This window comes from Solanum lycopersicum, chromosome 11 (genome assembly GCF_036512215.1).
Source record: "Solanum lycopersicum chromosome 11, SLM_r2.1".
NCBI lineage: Eukaryota > Viridiplantae > Streptophyta > Magnoliopsida > Solanales > Solanaceae > Solanum > Solanum lycopersicum.
The window spans coordinates 24408567-24427146 of record NC_090810.1 but is presented as its reverse complement, the minus strand read 5'-3'; positions in this window follow the sequence as shown (position 1 = coordinate 24427146).

Genomic DNA, 18580 nt, shown 5'->3' with positions numbered 1-18580 from the left:
TGTGACCTTAATTGCACGCCCTTATGTACTCTTGACGTCTGTTTTGTTGTATATATGCTTTAGTTTATAGTAAATCTTATGATATTTTGTTCTACTTGGTTTTTTTTAAATAATTTGCCGCATAAGTTCTTACAGGCGTAATAAATAGTCAAATATCATCAAATAAGAGATCAATAAAATCAAGGAACACAACACCTTCAACACGAAGGACATGGATTCCAGAAGAAGAACAAACTCTTTTAGAAGGACTTAAAGAGTTGTGTGATAATGGTTGGAGAGGTGATAATGGTACCTTTCGAATAGGACACTTGATGGAGTTAGAATGTTATATACACAAACATCATTCTAGAAGTGGATTGAAAGGTGAACCACACATCAAAAATAAAATCAGATACTGGAAAAGATGCTATGGAAGTATAACTTTATTGAAGACTCGAAGTGGATTGGGATTTCAATATAATGATGGAACTATAATAGTTGACGATCCAAAACATTTGATTGACTTTATAAAGGTAGTTAATATATTTTTGTTTTTTTATATGGTACTTTCCTTATTAGTTACTTTCATATACAGTAGCATTTAGCCTCTATTTAGATCCTTTTACAATTAATTAATATCATATTGTTCTATTTTTTTTAAATATTCTAGATTGATCCACAAGCAAGGAAAATTAATGCTAAGAAATGGCCAATGTTTGAGGATTGGGAAGAAATCTTTGGTAAGGATAGAGCAACAGGAGAGTTCGCTGAAGGCCCCCTAGATGCTACTGAAGAAATACAAAAGAGTCAAGCTCCACAACATTCTAATGACATGAGTTTGGATTTCCTATGGATGTTGATATTGATGATGATGAAGAAGAAGAAGAAAATGTTTACCATAGCTCTAAAGTTGTTGCTGAAGATGCTGAAAATGCCACTGGAGAAGGTGTATTTGCTACAACTGAAGATTTCACCGAACCTAGTTCATTTACTAGAGCTGAAAATGTCACTGGACCTAGCGAATTTAATGAAGGAGAAAATGTTGTTGGTTCTGAAAATGAACATGTTGGATCCCAAAAAAGTCATAAACAAGGTGAGTATTCAAAAAGATCATTTTCTAATGTTAACGAGAAAGAGAAAAGCAAGAAAAGGAAAAAAAATAGTAAAGGATGATAGTGAGACATTTCTTAAGGGTATGATGGAAATTATGAAAAACTTTACTGAAAGTCAAGATAAAAGAATTGGTTCTTTGATTTAAAAGATGGGGGATCGTGATCTATCTGATGTTCGTGGTCAAGTTTACTCTATTCTTGAATCCCTTGCATTTGAGTTGTGCACCACAGAGCAACGTATAAAAGCTGCAATGATTCTCTGTAATGGCGACAAAAAGATGGAATTATTTTTACGTATGGGTGAACATGATCGTCAGACAATGATGTGGATGGTTGTCCATGATAAACTTTGAAGTACTGTGAACTTGTGATATAAGTGGCTACACTAGTTTAGTAACTTTTACTTGAAATCACTTCAAAGTGTGACAACAGTCGCTTTTTTGGGCATCTCTAATTATTAATGTGCGCATGAGCATGTTAAATCTTTTTGGGTAACTAAAGTTTATCAAAATATCTCAACTCTTGTGTCAATGCTAAGCACAAATGTAATTATATAGTTGTTATTACAACTCTTCAAATTCTAGTGTAGCCATTTACTTTTGAGACTCTGAAATGCAATTATATAGCTGCTATCACAATTTTCTAATCTATCTTGTATTTCTGTTTCTAGTCTCTGTTTTTCATTGTTAATTTCTTTATGAGTTGATGAAAGAGGTGAAGAAGTTCGCTTCTATTTGTTTGAACAGTGTGGCAGATGATTTAGGCGGAATATGGTAACTGTAAATTTCATCTCATTTTGGAAGGTTTGATACTACATCTGACCATGGAATCAATATCGTATTTGTTATTTGGACACCTTATTTTTAATGATAAGTCTCATTGTGACAGAGAACATGGTTTCATACTTAATGTCCCTCTAGCTTTGTTTTCGGTCACACACAACTGGATATAAGATGTTATAACCCCATGAAATACAAAGAACAAAATTCTAATCGAAAGCTCTGCAACTACTTTGCAAGTCAGAATTTGGAAATAACCTATTTCACCCTTCATTTTTTCAAAAGTCAAGTATCAGGCTTAGTAAATCAATGGCTGCTGACTTTAAGCCATGTGCAGTGACTACTTAGAAGATTCATCATCCGCTATACGCTGATGAATAATTGGTGAAGATTTTCCACAAATAACATAACACTGAATCAATAGAACCACATTTACTTCATTAAAAATAAATCAGTAGAACCACATTTGTCCAAATTCCGACGGTCCGTTGGTGGCATCGTGGTGCAGCTGCTGAAGGAAGATGGGAAAATCTGACCAAGTGTGGGGTTACGGAGTGTGTGACGGACCGTCGTATCCATAACGGTTCATCCTATTGGTTCGTCATGAAGTTCAGAGAACTAGTCCCAGTACCCAAATTCCAAGAGTTTAAGTGTTTTGGAACGGAGACCCTTGACGGACCGTTGTGCCTGTGACGATCCGTCATATCTGTCGTCGAGGATAATGAAGAGAGCAGCAGAAGAAATTGAACAAGTATGGGACGACGGAGTCAATGACGGTCCGTCGACCCAGCCGCGTTTTGACAGATTTCCAGCAAATAGTGTCCTTATGTAATTAGGTTTTTATTTTTTTTATAAATAGTTCGAAAAATCTCTTTTGTAAAGTTTAAGTGCAATGGTAATCGTAATCAAAATGGAATTGTCACAAAAAGTTACCAGAAGACCATGCAGCCTTTCTCTTTTTCGTTTTTCCTTTTTAAGAAAAAGACAATGGATCGTATACAAGAGTTTGATATATCAACAAATAAAAATATATAAATAAGAGGACATTACTTCCTCTATTTGAGTTGTCTAGTATGAATAAGTTGATCTTTTGGACGTATGGTGGCAAAATTGTGAAGATGTTTGACATCTTCTTCTTCTTGTTCTTTTTAAATCTTATTTTAATGTAGTAACAATTTTTTAATTTTATATTAGAAAAAGAAGAAGAATAGGAATAAATAATGTTTTAGCAAAGAAATATTTTTTGATGTTTTAACAAAGAACCTTGTTGCAAAGGAAGTGTATAAATAAAGAAAGTGTAAAGGGTATTTTTGTAAACATACACTTTTTAAATAGAAATTATGCAAGATTTGTTTTTCTAATACATCAAACCAAACAGTGTGTAAAAAATAATGATTGCATAACTAATGCAAATATTAATAATGCAAGCACTACTAATGCAAGCATTACTAATACACAATATTTTGCATTATTCTTATACACTCTACCAAACGACCCCTTAAAGTAAAAGCTTACCATTCAGAAGAAAATAGAGACCAAGGATAGCACCTATTCAATGCAAGTATAAGAAACAACTTAAAGTAATGACTAGTATTATATTATGGAAAAATTATCTATATACGCAACATATTTTACAATATTCTTTAAAATTCTCCTTCATTTGAAAAAATACTAAAAATCCTTACCCTCTCCTATTTTTGAATACATCACTTTACCCGATGTATCAGGACACACGTGATGTCTCAGACGTTGAGTGATGTATCATAAATTAAAATGCAATGTATCGAGAGGTTGAGAGATGTATATGAAACTGAGACACAGTGTATCAGGACGTTTTGAGATATATCTAAATTTCACAACATTTAAGTTACTTTTATTATTTGGAAATGAGTATGACACAATGTAATTAATTTAATACTATGAGATTTGTATAAAATTATCTATGATTATACGTAATACAATTTAATTTATAGAAAAAAAATTAGAAACATCTCTGAATTATGTTAAATAGTATAAATATATACTATGTTTGGATTTTTTATTCAAAAATGCTCTTGACCTATTCAAAATAGTATAAATATTGTCTTTGTAGTTAGCAAACTAAATTACTTATGTTCCTATCCCATTAACGGTCCTTCTTGTCTCATATATCACCTTTTAAACACTAATCTGAAGACTAACTCATGATGAGTGTTCAACTATGTCGCATTTTTATGGGCATAGGCGGTTGGTCATATGCAAAACAATATTCAACTTTGGAATTCGGAGTTGCACCACAAGAGTTGGGTGATTGGATCACCTTCAATTGATTTTACTACATGAAATGAATAAGCAAATTGAATTCTTAACATGCACATAATAATTGGCCAGGTCCAAGAAATTCCATATATCTTAAGGGAAAGAGTTCTAGGTCAATTCTAAACCACTTATGTCTTCTTAGGATCAACCTTAATACCCTTACAGAAAACAATGTGACCAAGATTAGTAATAGACCTCAACCAAGACTTACATTTGCTAAATTTTGCAAGTAATTGATAATCCTTGAGGACTTGCAAGACAATCCTCAAATGATTGCATGCTCATCCTCACTTATAAGAATAAATCAATATATCATCGACGAACAAAATCATGAAATTGTATATGTATTGCATGCACACTATGCTAATCAAATCCATAAAAGCAGTTGGAGCATTTATTTAATTTAATGAAATCACTAAAAATTCATAGTGATCATACCGAGTTTAAAGACCCATCTTTGGAATGTCACATTTCCTTACCCTCAATTTATGATAACTCGATCAAAGATCAATCTTTGAAAAGAACCAAGTACCTTAAAGTTAATAAAAAAGTCATAAACCCTTGGAATAGTATACTTATTCTTTGTAGTGACCTTGTTCAGTTGCAGATAGTCAATACACGTACAAACTGAATCATCTTTATTTCAAACAAACAACACTAGAATACTCCATAGATAGATACTCGATCGGATAAATCCCTTATCAAATAAGTCTTTTAATTAATCATTAACTCTTTTAGTTTTGTTATAGTCATACCGTAAGGAGGAATAGAGTTAGGTTGCATATTTGAAAGTAGGTCGATACCCAAGTCTATTTCCCTTTCTGGTGGAAAAACATGAAGATCATCAAAAAATACTTCTAAAAACTCATTTACAATGGGAACTAAATCAAGACTAGGGGTTTTTGAATTCGTATCCCTAACCCGATAATGAAACCCTTAGAAATCATTTTCCTAGCCTTTAGGCAAGATATAAATTGAACCGTCGGTGCCAAATTTCCATAGTTCACTTCTAAGACAAGTTCATCTAGAAACTAACATTTGACCATACACGTTCTACAATCAATGGAAGCATAACAAGATCAAAAACCAATCCATACCAAGAATAATATAAAAGTCTAACATATCAAACTCTACTAAATCAATATGAGTAGCTCCATGAAAGACTAACATAGAATAATTTCTATAAACTTTATCACGACCCAAAGTATATCCTAGGTGTAACATAGCATATATACCCTGAGAGGCCTTACAAAAAAAAACTTTACATACATCATACAAGATAATAGAAATAAATATTTCAATTGAAATAGTCTTATATCATAAAATAATTTGACGAAGCGAAAGTCTACCATAAGTCTCTACAAGCCATCTACAAACTCAAATGCAGTAATTCAAACGTAATCCACACACTATGTACAATATCTACAAATTGAAATGACATAAATCTATAAAAGTTTCTTGGCCCTTGGATCATGAGGACTCACAAATATTTAAGCACCAAAGGAATTAACTAGCCACAAGAGTGAGAGGTATAAATATCGATCCTTTACATTAGAGAAACAATGTAGGCACAAGTATGTATTAGTACATGAAATGTACTAGGTATGACAGACATGCATAAGAATTTTGGAATCATGATAAAAATGGAATTCACATGACATGAAATGACCAGGCTGAATCATAAGATAAATGGGTTAGAAAACACAAGTTATAATCATGGTCAATGCAAGCTTAACATTGTTAAAACACTTGTGAGATTCTTTAAAAGTAACCTTAGTTCATTATTTTGGGATTTTTACCATGTAACCTACAACATCTCATAACTCAAAAATATCTAGGAATGAGGTAAAAACTAAAAAATAAATCACTTTTGAAAATAAAGGGAAAAATCTGAAAAATTTTCTAAGTTAAGAAAATGAGTTTTGGTCAGTTTCAAACGGCCATAACTTCTAGCTCGGGATGAATTAGAGGTACTTCTTGATATGGTTATGAATCCTTGGAAAAATCTTTTGAATGCCGCTGAGTTTGCACATTTTTGATATCGCATGAGGGAGATATGCCTGTTGGAAGTTGGGTTATTGGATTAAGGAAGGTCCCAATCCGGATTTAAGGAACGGAAAACTAGTATTTTCATTAATTAATTTCCTATTTTATTTTAGGAATTTATTTGGGGGAAAAAAGATTCAATTTAGATTAGAAAAAATAATTTTAAGTTGGAGAAGAGAGAATAGAAGAAGGAAAAGGGAGAAAGATCAAGGTTTCAGCGAGAACGCCAAGGGTGATCCATATCAAGGTATTTGAGATCTTTCGTGTTGGGTTAATTTATCCACACACCAAACTTGTTTCAATTAAGTGGTTTTAGAATTGCTTACATTTTAAGAAGTGAATCCTTGATGAATCTTATGGAATCCCTTTGGTTGAGTTGTTTGAATGCCTATTGATGTTGATTTGTAGTTTCTGATGTTGTTTTCAAGTTAGATCTGCTGGAATAAAAAGTAGTGATGATCCTAAGGGTTTAGGGATATAATGTAACGACCTGTTTAGTCGTTTTGAGCAGCAGACTTTGATTCTGGGAAAATTGGCAGAAATGACGGACCCCACGACGGACCGTCGAGGGTATCTCGTTCCAAAATACTTAGAATTCTGAAAATTGGGTACTGAAATAGACTCTCTGAACTTCGTAACGGAATGGGAGGACGGACCGTCACATGCGTGACGGACCGTCACAGACTCTTTAGAGAATTGAGCCTCTGAAGTCTGTGACGGAGCAGCAGGACAGACCGTCGCAGGCACGACGGCCCGTCACAGGCTGCGTAATCCCAGGCAGAGTCGGATTTCTTTAAATGTTTTAAGGGACGTTTTTGACTATTCCTGCTTTAATTTTAAAGTTAGTGGGTTAATGTTAATAAGTCTAATTACTTGGGGGTTAAAAGAGGTAACCTTAAGTTAATTAGTGGGTTATTATTGCCATCTTTTATTCTTAATTATATGCTAATTAGGGTAAAAGAAAGGGGGTTTGAATAAGAAAATTTGAAAGGACAAGAGAGGGAGAAAACGAACGAACAGGGAGAGAAGAAGAACAAAGCTTTGGGAAATTGCTTGCTTGATCACTAATCTTCGGTGGAGGTAGGTTATGGTTTATATACTATTCGTAGTAAACTCTTAATAGCGAATAATATGTATGGGTAGTATTGTAAACCCTTCTATATGCTCAATTATATGCTTGCATGAATGTGATTATGTAATTGTGATATAATAAGCATGATGAAGCTATTGAATATTAAATCTTGAAAAGAAACCCTAATCTACTTTGTTAATGATGATGCCTTGGTATAAAAGAAGGCTTGATGAATGAAAGTAGTGAGATTAGGGGATCGGGTGCCACGTTCTGACACCAGGATAGTATATGAATCGGGTGCCACGTTCCGACACCAGGATAGTATATGGATCGGGTGCCACGTTCTGGCACTAGGATAGAATATGGATCGGGTGTCACGTTCCGACACCAGGATAGAATGAGAATCGGAGTGTCACGTTCCGACACCAGGATAGTATATGAGGAGCGGAATGTCACGTACCGACACGAGAGGAATAAAGATAATGAATCTTGAAAGATGTTAATATACTCAACCTAATGAACCTAATTCCCAAATGAGTATGATGAGGAGGCGTGAGTCCTCATTGATGTGCTTGGTGTTGTAACCAAGGGTTATGGTAATTGTAAATGCTGCATGCTAAGGATATTAGTTGATTTTATGATGTTATCGGATATATACTGTTTTCTATTTTGAGTTGGCCGATGATACCTACTCAGTACTTGTGTTTTGTACTGACCCCTACTTGTATGTTTTTTTCTTATTATTTATGGAGTGCAGCAAACGTACCGTCGTCTTCAACTCAACCGCAACTCTAGCCAGTCTTCATTACACCGGATTTCAGGGTGAGCTAATGCTTCTAGCTTGGACTGGGTCTTCCTCTTCATGTCTTGATGCCTTGAAGTTCCGGCATGGACTAGCTGTTTATGTATTTTAGCTTCTTAGATACTCTTAGATTTAGTAATTTGAAGTAGATGTTCTTGTGATGATGACTTCAAGATTTTGGGGATAATAATAGTTGTTGAGTTTTTAGAAGTTATTGATTTGGTTTTTATTAATGAGTTTAAGTCTTCCGCATTTCTTTCTGTTGATATTATATTGAAATGTTAAGGTTTAGATTGGTTGGTTCGCTTACATAGGAGGGTAAGTGTGGGTGCCAGTCGCGACCCGATTGGGGTCGTGACATATAACTATGTAGGTTTAGACGATTTAGGATCCGGAAACAAGAGAAGAAAGATGTTTAAGCGCTTTTGGTAGAACCTGGGGCGGGGCATCCCATCTGCGCAAGACGGCCTTGGCAGCGTGCCTGCAGTGCGCCAGAATGGTGACTTAGACCAACTAGTGCGGTGCGGCGCTCCCCGAACACGCCCGGATGGGCATATTTTGTCCTGTTAAGTAATTAGTCTAAAGTTAAGTAATTAGTCTAAAGTAAAGTTCTTAAGGGTTTTCAAGAGTCTTTATTAAATGTTTTTAAATTTATTTTAACGCTCAAGTTTGAATTTAAAGTGAAGAGAAAAAGTTGAAGTATTCCTTCAAAGAAATACAAGGGAACAAAGTATTCCCTGAGATTTGATTAAGACTCAAGTTTTCAAGTTAAGCAAAGAGTAAAGAGTTGAGTTCATATCTCAAGATTTATAAGGGAACTAAGTATTCCCTAAAAGTTTATGAATGTTGTTACATTTAAGTTATGAGAAAACTAAGATTTTCCTAAAGATATTTAAACAAGAAAGGGAACATTGATTCCAAGAGAGCTTTTTAAAGCTAAGTATTGAGAAATTATCTCAACCCAAAGAAAGGAAGTTGTTTTTAAAAGCATGAGCTAAATTATATTTTGGGAGTAGTATTGAGCACCGATGTGGGGATAAGAGTTCATATTAACTCCACTTTCCATGTAAGCCCTGTTGCCATCATGGGTGTCAGCAGGTGATACTTTTTAGATGATCACGTAATTAAGCTAATGAATCCACTAAGTCAGGAGTTCTGTGAGACGCCAAAGTATTATTGCAGCGTGGGCAAGAAGTTGTATCACCACTTAGGCTCATAGTGCTGGTTGTCGGTTAGAGAATCTCCCATCAAAACTATCTTACTTTCATATCTAAATAAATTTAAAAATTTTAATGCATTTATTAAACTAAGTTGCTTACAATGTTTTATAAGGTGTATATATATTGCACGTGTCATTATTACTTTATATTAAGTTGAGTATTTCATGAGTTAAGTAGAGCCAAGGTAAGTGTTCCCTCTTACTCTTTTTAAGCTTAAGTTGTGTTAGCATTGCAACTCGCATACTCATACATTCAATGTACTGATATCAGTTTAAATGCGTCGTATCATGATGCAGAAGTAGATAATCAAGATTAACATCATCCAGCGTCTTGTTCTTCCAGCAGAGCACTCAGAGTCAGTGGTGATCCTCCTAGTGTTCTGGAGGACACATATTTACTGCTTTTCAATTTTCTTTTATAGGATGTTGTGGGGTGTGTCCAATCATCCATACTAGTATTATAGAGGCTTCATAGACAGATAGTTAGTCAAATAATTTCGTTTTGAGTCTCTCTTTATGTTGAATTTCAAATACTCTATTTTGATACTTTAGTGCCATTTTGGCCAACACATTTATTTTATGTTATCCCTGTGAGAATATTTCTTGTGTTATATTGAGTTAAAATTTATTCGCTAAGTTAAGTAAGTCAAGACAAGTGTTCGCTCAAGACAAGCAATGGTCATTGGGTGCCGACCACGTCAGGGTGTGGGCCGGGGCATGACAAATTTGGTATTAGAGCCTAGAGTTCAAGATTCCTAAGGAATCTATGAAGTCTTGTCTGTAGAGTCTTTGTTATGGATGTGAAGCACGCCACTTCTATAATTAAGAGCTTGCAAAATTTAGGAATTCCTCACTTCCTTCATATTCTTTTTTGTGCCTTAGAGTTTATCACTAAGACGTTTCTCTCTAATTCATGCTTGCTCTTGTTTCTTATCATCATGACTCCATGAAGAGCAGCAATAGGTCGTCCATCGAGAAGGAATGCTGAGGAGTTAGAGGTACCTAATGTACCAAATGTGCAACCTCAAGGAGAAGTCACCAATGTTGAGTTCCGTGAGGCTATCTGGATGTTTAGCCAAGTGGTGACTAACCAAGTAGGGAAACAGAGAGGAGCTCGACAATAAGAGGCTGGCAGCTTGAAGATTCGTGAATTCCTGAGAATGAATTCTCCCAATTTCAGTAGTTCAAGCAATACTGAGGATTCGAAATTTTTTGTGGAAGAGTTAAAGAAGGTTTTTGATGTGATGAATGTGTATAGGACTTGCTTCAATAAGTGGAAGGAGGGCAGTGATGAGGATGCACCACGTCTGAGTTGAACTTTCTTTAAAGAAGCTTTCTTGGGGAATTTCTTTCCTTGAGAACTAAAAGAGGCAAAGGTACATGAGTTCCTTACACTGAAACAGGACTCTTTGAGTATGAAGGAGTATGAGTTGAAGTTCAACCCAGATGTCCTGCTATGCTCTTGGAATGGTAAGGATATGAGAAACATAGTAAGCTTGTTTGTCGCTTGCTTGGTTCATGCTTCAAGAAAAGAGGACAGAGTTGAAATGTTGATAGGCGACATGGACATATCCAGGCCGATGTTTTATGTGCAATAGGTTGAACATGAGATGTTTAGGGATATAGAAGAGTATAGGAACATAAATCTAAGACTGGGAATGAGTCGGGGAATCAGAAGGGCGGTTCAACTCAGCCATAGTTTCAGAAACAATAGGGGCCTTCATCATCATCTGCTAGTGCTCCCATACCCAAAAACAAAGGTGGGCATCATGGCTAGAATTCGCAGAACTTCAAAGCTAGACCAGCACAGTCTCAAGGAAGTGTGCCACAGGGAGTAAGTTGGGCTAATCCATATGCTAAGTGTGGTACAACCCATGCAGGTAAATATCGTAATGGCGAGACAGGTTGTTTCAACTATGGTAAAGAGAGTCACGTTATGAGAGAGTGCCTTAAGAACATGCAAGGTAGTTGAAATTTGATAAATAGAGTCCAGTCTTCATTAGTTGCTCCACCAGATAGGGATACACCTAGAGGAGACACTTCTGGTACTGGCCGAGGGGCAAACCTCCTCTATGAAGTCACTAGCCATCAAGAGAAAGAGAACTCTCCAGATGTTGTCACTGGTATGATCAAAGTCTTTACTTTTTTATGTTTATTCTTTGTTAGACCCAGAAGCAAGTGTATCTTTTGTAACTCCTTATGTTGCAAATCAGTTTGAGATTCTTCCTCAGAAACATTGGGAACCCTTCTGTGGTTCTACACCTGTTGGAGAGTCTATTCTAGAAAAAAGAGTCTATCATGATTGTCATGTTCCCATCAATCACAAGAATACCATGGCTGACCTAGTGGAGTTAGACATGGTATACTTTGATGTCATCATAGGTATGGACTGGCTTCATGCATGTTATGCATGCATCAATAGATTGTAGAACTCGAGTTGTTAAGTTTCATATTCCTAATGGGCAAGTCATAGAGTGGAGTAGTAGTTTATCAGTGTCTAAGGGTCATTTTCTTTCGTACCTTAAGGCGAGAAAGTTAGTTTCAAATGGATCTATCTATCACTTAGTCTGAATTAATGACTCAAGTGCTGATGTACCTTCTCTTCTGTTAGTTTCTATGGTAAAGGAGTTTCTAGAAGTTTTTCTTGATGATCTACCCAGAGTCCCTCCTAAGAGAGTAATAGACTTCAACATAGACATCATTCCAGATACTTGTCCTATCTCTATTCCTCCATAAAAAATGGCACCAGCAGAGTTAAAGAATTGAAAGAACTGCTGAAATATCAGTTAGATAAAGGTTCATTCGACCAAGTGTCTCACCTTGGGGCGCTATGGTCTTGTTTGTAAGAAAGAAATATGGTTCCCTTAGGATATGTATAGACTACCGTCAATTTAATACGATTACCATCAAGAAAAAGTATCCTCTTCCAAGGATATATAATCTTTTTGATCAAGTTCAGGGTGCCACCTATTTCTTAAAAATTGATCTCAGATCTGGCTACCATCAGTTAAAGGTTAGGGGATGCAACATTCCAAAGAAAACTTTTAGAACCAGACATGGGCATTATGAATTGATCAATGCACCAGCAGCGTTCATGAATCTTATGAACAAAGTCTTCAAACCTTATTTAGATATGTTTGTTATCATGTTCATTGATGACATACTAAGCTATTCAAGAAATGAAGAAGATTATGCTAGTCACCTCAGGATAGTCCTTCAGATTTTCAAAGATAAGGAGTTGTATGCCAATTTCTCCAAGTGTGAGGCTTGGCTTAAGTCTGTGGCATTCTTAGAAAGATAGAAGCAGTTCAGAGTTGCCTACACCTATGTGTACAACTAATATATGGAGTTTCTTGGGTTCAGATTACTACTATAGAAGTTTTTTTGAGGGGTTTTCATCTATCTCATCTCCTTTGATTAAGTTGACTCAGAATACAGTTAAATTTCAATGGTCTCAAGATTATGAGAAATGCTTTCAGGAATTGAAAAAGAGGTTCACTACTGTCATGGTTTTGACCTTACTAGAGGGTACTCAAGGTTATGTGGTGTATTGTGATCCATCTAGAGTTGGGTTGTGATGTATGTTAATATAGAATGGAAAGGTTATAGCGTATGCCTCCAGATAGTTGAAGGTTCACGAGAGGAATTACTCAACTCATGACTTAGAATTGGTTGTTGTAGTTTTTGCCTTGAAGATATAGAATCACTACTTGTATGGTGTTCATGTTGATATATTCACTAATTACAAGATCCTACAATATATGTTCACCCAGAATGAACTAAATCTTAGACAGAGGAGGTGGTTAGAATTACTCAAGGATTATGACACGCGTATTCTTTACCACCAGGTAAGGCTAATGTGTTTGTTGATGCTTTAAGCAGGTTATCCATGCGAGTACCACCTATGTTCAGGAAGAAAAGAAGGAGTTAGCCAAAGATATACATAGAGTTGCACGCTTGGGGTTCAGACTCATGGATTCCACAGAACGAGGGATAGTAGTGACTAATTGGGTTGAATCATCACTAGTGGCAGAGGTGAAAGAAAAACAAGACCAAGACCCCATTTTTCTTGTTTTCAAGGCAAATGTTCGTAAGTAAAGGGTATTAGCTTTTGAACAAGGGGGAGATGGTCTGCTGAAGTATCAAGGTAGGTTGTGTGTACTTAGGGTGGATAGACTCCAAGAAAGAATCATGGAGAAAGCCCATAGCTCCAGATATTCCATTCATTCGAGTTCCACAAAGATGTACCGCAATTTGAGAGAGGTATATTGGTGGGAAGGTATGAAGAAGGAAATTGCTGAGTTTGTTGCCAAGTACACGAATTGCCAGCAAGTGAAATTAGAACACCAAAGGTCTAATGGGATGGCTCAGAATATAGAACTTCTAGAATGAAAGTGGGAGATGATTAATGTGGACTTCATCACAGGCTTGTCAAGATGTCGCAAGAAGCATGATTCAATTTCGGGGATTGACGATAGAATGGCAAAGTCAGCCCATTTTTTATCGGTAAAGACTACTCATTCAGGAGAGGATTATGCAAAGTTATACACTCAAGAGGTGGCGAGACTTCATTGAGTCCAGTCTCGATCATTTCAAATTGAGGTGCACAATTTACTACTCCATTTTGGAAGTCTTTCAAGAAAGGTTTAGGTTCAAAGGTGAACTTAAGCACTGATTTTCATCCTCAGATGGATAGGCAAGCAGAGCATACTATTCAGACTTTAGAAGATATGTTGAGGGCTTGTGTGATTGATCTTACGGGGAATTGGGATGATCTCCTACCATTCATTGAGTTCACTTACAAAAATAGCTACCATTCGAGCATCCAGATAACTTCATATAAAGCTCTTTATGGGAGAAGGAGAAGATCTTCTATTGAATGGTTCAAAGTTGGTGAAGCAGGGTTGATAGGACCAGATCTAGTACACCAAGCCATGGAGAAGGTGAAGATGATTTAAGTGAGACTGAAAATGGCATAGAGTCATCAAAAGTCCTACACAGATGTTAGGAGGAGGCTGCTAGAGTTTGAATTGGATGATTGGGTATATCTGAAAGTTTCATCCGTGAAGGTTGTTGTGAGGTTTGGTAAGAAGGGAAAGATTAATTCCCGGTATATAGGACCCTATAGAATATCAAAGAAAATTGACATTGTAGCTTATGAGTTGGATCTATTACAAGAATTAACAACATTTAATTCAGTATTTAACGTTTCCATGTTGAAGAAGTGCATGGGTTTTCCTTCATTGATTGTACCAACTGAAAATGTTGGGATTAAGGACATCTTATCCTATGAAGAGATTCCAGTTCAGATTTTAGATCGCTAAGTTCACAAGTTGAGAACAACGGAGGTTGTGTTAGTTAAGGTTCTTTGGAGGAATCAATTTGTTGAATAAGAGACTTGGGAAGAAGAAGAGGATATGAAGAAGAGTTATCCATATCTCTTTGAATCCGAAGAGAATGCAGATCAAGGTATAAATTATCTTCATAGTATTTTATAAACTATGATTAAACATGTTGTTACTTGCTCTTGATTGTTGAGTGTTGAACTTGATGTAACTCTCCTTAGCTTGGTAAAATAAATCTCATTTGAGGATGAATGTTCCTAAGGGGAAGATATTGTAACATCGCCTAACTCGAAATAGCTAGGAATAAGCTAAGAAACTAAAAATAATCACTTTAAGAAAGAAAGAGAAAAATCTGGAAAACTTCCTAAGTTAACAAAATGAGTTTTGGTCATTTCCAAACGGCCATAACTTCTATCTCAAGATGAGTTAAAGGTCGTTCTTGATATGGTTGGAAATTCCTTGGAGTGATCTTTACTACGTCGCCGAGTTTGCGCATTTTCGGTATCATATGAGGGAGATATTCCTATCGAAAGTTGGGTTGTTAGATTCAAGGAAGTCCCTATCCGGATTTAAGGAAAGGCAAACTAGTCTTTTCACCAATTAGTTTCCTATTTCGTTTTAGGGATTTATTTTGGGGTAAAAAAAGTTTTAGTTCAGATTAGAAAAAAATTAACTTTACGCTTAGCGCTTGGAGAGGAGAAAAGAGAGAAGAGAAGAAGGAAAAGGGAAAAATATCAACGTTTCGCCAAAACGCCAATGAATTACAAGTGGAATTCGTCAGGGGAGAACCCTTTCAAGGTATGTGATATCTTTCATGTAGGGTTAATTCATCCACACACCAAAACTTGTTTCAATTCAGTGGATTTAGAATTTTTTACATTTTAAGAAATAAATCGTTAACGAATCTCACTGGATATTTGGTTGAGTTGTTTGAATGCCCATTGACATTGATTTGTAGTTTCCAATGTTATTTTCAAGTTACATCGACTGAGTATTTAACGTAGTGATGATCCTAAGGGTTTGGGGAAGAAACTATGGATGTTTAGGCAATTTAGAATAAAAACAAGAGAAGAAAGATGTTTTGGCACTTCTGGGTAGCACCTAGCACATTGCGCCCCATCTGTACAAGAAGGCCTCGGGCGGCACGCCTGCAGTGCACCAAAATGGTGTCTCGTATCAATTGGTCTAGTGCGGTGCGCCCTAAACGCGGTTGGATTGGCGTTTTTCGCCAAGCTTTCGTAGTTTAGCCTTTTTAATTCCTTCCTAGGTACATTAACACCTTCCAATGATTATAATTACTTCAATTGATTTATAAATACATAGAAATCATTAAAGATTTCAAATCATAAGCTTGAATCCATAATCCAATTCAAGGAAAGTAAAATCAAAGTCAAGGAAGTTAAGAGTCAAGTCTAAGGTTAAGAAACTAGTCCAAATTAAAGTTTTTAAGGAATTTCAAGAGTCTTTATTAAACATTTTTAACTTCATTTTATGGCTCAAGTTTCAAGTTAAATTGAAGAGTAAAAGTTGAAGTCTTTCCTTCAAAGAAATATAAGGGTACTAATAAGGGTACTAAGTATTCCCTAAGAGTTGATTAAAACTTAAGTTTTCAAGTTAAGCAAAAAGTAAAGAGTTGAGTTTATTTCTCAAAATTTATAAGGGAACTAAGTATTCCCTAAAATCTTATGAATTTTTTCACATTTAAGTTAAGAGGAAACTATTATTCCCAAAAGAGATTTGAACAAGAAAAGGAAACACTAATTCCAAGAGAAAATTTTAAAGCTAAGTGTTGAGAAATTATCTCAACCCAAAGAAAAGAAGTTATTTTTAAAAGCATGAGCTAAAATATATTTTTTTTAGTAGTATTAAGCAAAGGTGTGAGGATAAGAGTTCATATTAACTCAAGTCTCCATGTAAATCATGTAGCCATCATGAGTGTTAACGGATCATACTTTTTAGATACTTTTTAGATTATGTTATTATTACTTTATATTAAGTTCAATATTTCATGAGTTGAGCAGAGCCAAGGTAAGTGTTCCCTCTTACTCTTTTCAAGCTTAAGTTTTGTTACTATGCCAACTCGCATACTCGTACATTCAATGTACTGATGCTAGTTGATCTTCATCGTTTTATGATGCAGACGTAGGTAACGAGGATCAATATAATCTAGCGCCTCATTGATTCAGCAGAGCACTCGGAGGTAGTGGTGAGCCTCCTAGCATTTGGTAGGACACATATTTACTGCTTTTTAGTTTTCTTTTATAGGATGTTGTAGGGCCTGTCCTAACATCCCTCTTAGTATTAAAGAGGCTTCATAGACAAATAGTCAGTCAGATAGTTCAGTTTTGAGTCTCTCTTTATCTTGCATTTCAGATATTCTATTTTGATATTTAAATGTCATTTTGGCCAAGACATTTATTTTAAGTTATCCTTGTGAGAATATTTTTTGCATTATATTGAGTTAAGTCTTCCGCTGAGTTAAGCAAGACAAGTCAAGAGTTGGCTCGATGCTAGCAATGGTCATTGAGAGCCAGCCACGTCAAGTATAGGCTCGGAGCGTGACATAATCGACATAGAATATCTGAGCTATAACATGAATTTTGGTGTTTATCCCACACCAAAATGAGATTTCCTTACTTAACAAGGTAAGAACCATAAATCTGAGCTAAAGTGGATCCACTAGCTAATGTCTATTTTAGGAAATCCTTTGGGCGGCACATAGTTCTAAGACTTATGGATTACTACTAAAGGTCCACGGACGCTAAATAGAAACCTTCATCTAAAATCAAGCTCAGTGATAATTAAAATCTCATGAAATATTCATTAGTCATAATCATATTAACATTTGTGGAAATATACAATTAAGAAATCAATTTATGCTAAAGTTCTTATAGCATAGCTCCTAAAACTTTAATTAACTTGGGTGAGAAAATATTTCAACCTTATGAATTCATATATGATAAACCTTTCACAACAACGACATTGATACTTCAATCTCAAAGCATCCTCAAATCATTTACATCAACTTCATAAAAGCATACACATCTTCATAAATTCATATTTTATAATTCATAAGAATTATCATGTTTTCAAAGTCTAAATATCATAGATCACATATGGAATATAGGAAACAAGTAATTTAATCATAATTGAAAAGAACCCATACAGATTGAATAAAACCCTAGCTTTAAATTGAGAATTTAACTTGTAAAACTTGGAGATTTTAGAAACCTTGTGAAGAAAAAGACTATGGGTGAATACTGATATACCATAGTGGTTAATGCCCAAAAGCTATGATGAATTGGAGATTTTGAACTAAAACCTTAGCTTTAAGAGAATTTTTGGGGATGAACTTGGAGGGAAATTTAAGAATTTAATGAATGATTTAGGATGGATAGTTTTAGTACTTAAATCACTTATATAGGGATGATAATAGGGGTTAGATTACATATCTTGGGAATCATGTACATCAGGGAAAGACTAAAACAACCCTAGCTTAAAAATTGACGAGTTACCTATGGACCCATAAACGGTCAGTAAAACTCTTCACTATTCGTTTAGGCAGACGTATAGATCACCACATATCATGGCTTGCATAAACATATAGACCACTTCCCCTAAATGGCCAGAGATGTCCTAAATGAACCGATTAGAGTTCCTGAAGGATTTATGGTTTGTTTTGGGTTTGTGGACTTTCGTGTTAACTCACTGTAACCCTTTTCCAATTCTGGGTTGTTACAATATCTCTCCCTTGAAACATTATTTCTCAAATGGAACTCAAGGTAGCATCAAAACAAGTAGGAAAAACTAACAACCCAACATGAATGCAACTTCATTAAAATGCTCATAACCAAAGAGGAACATCAACTCCAAGTTAAAACATATTCAAAACATCATGTAATAGGGAAAACAAACATGAAACCTTTCT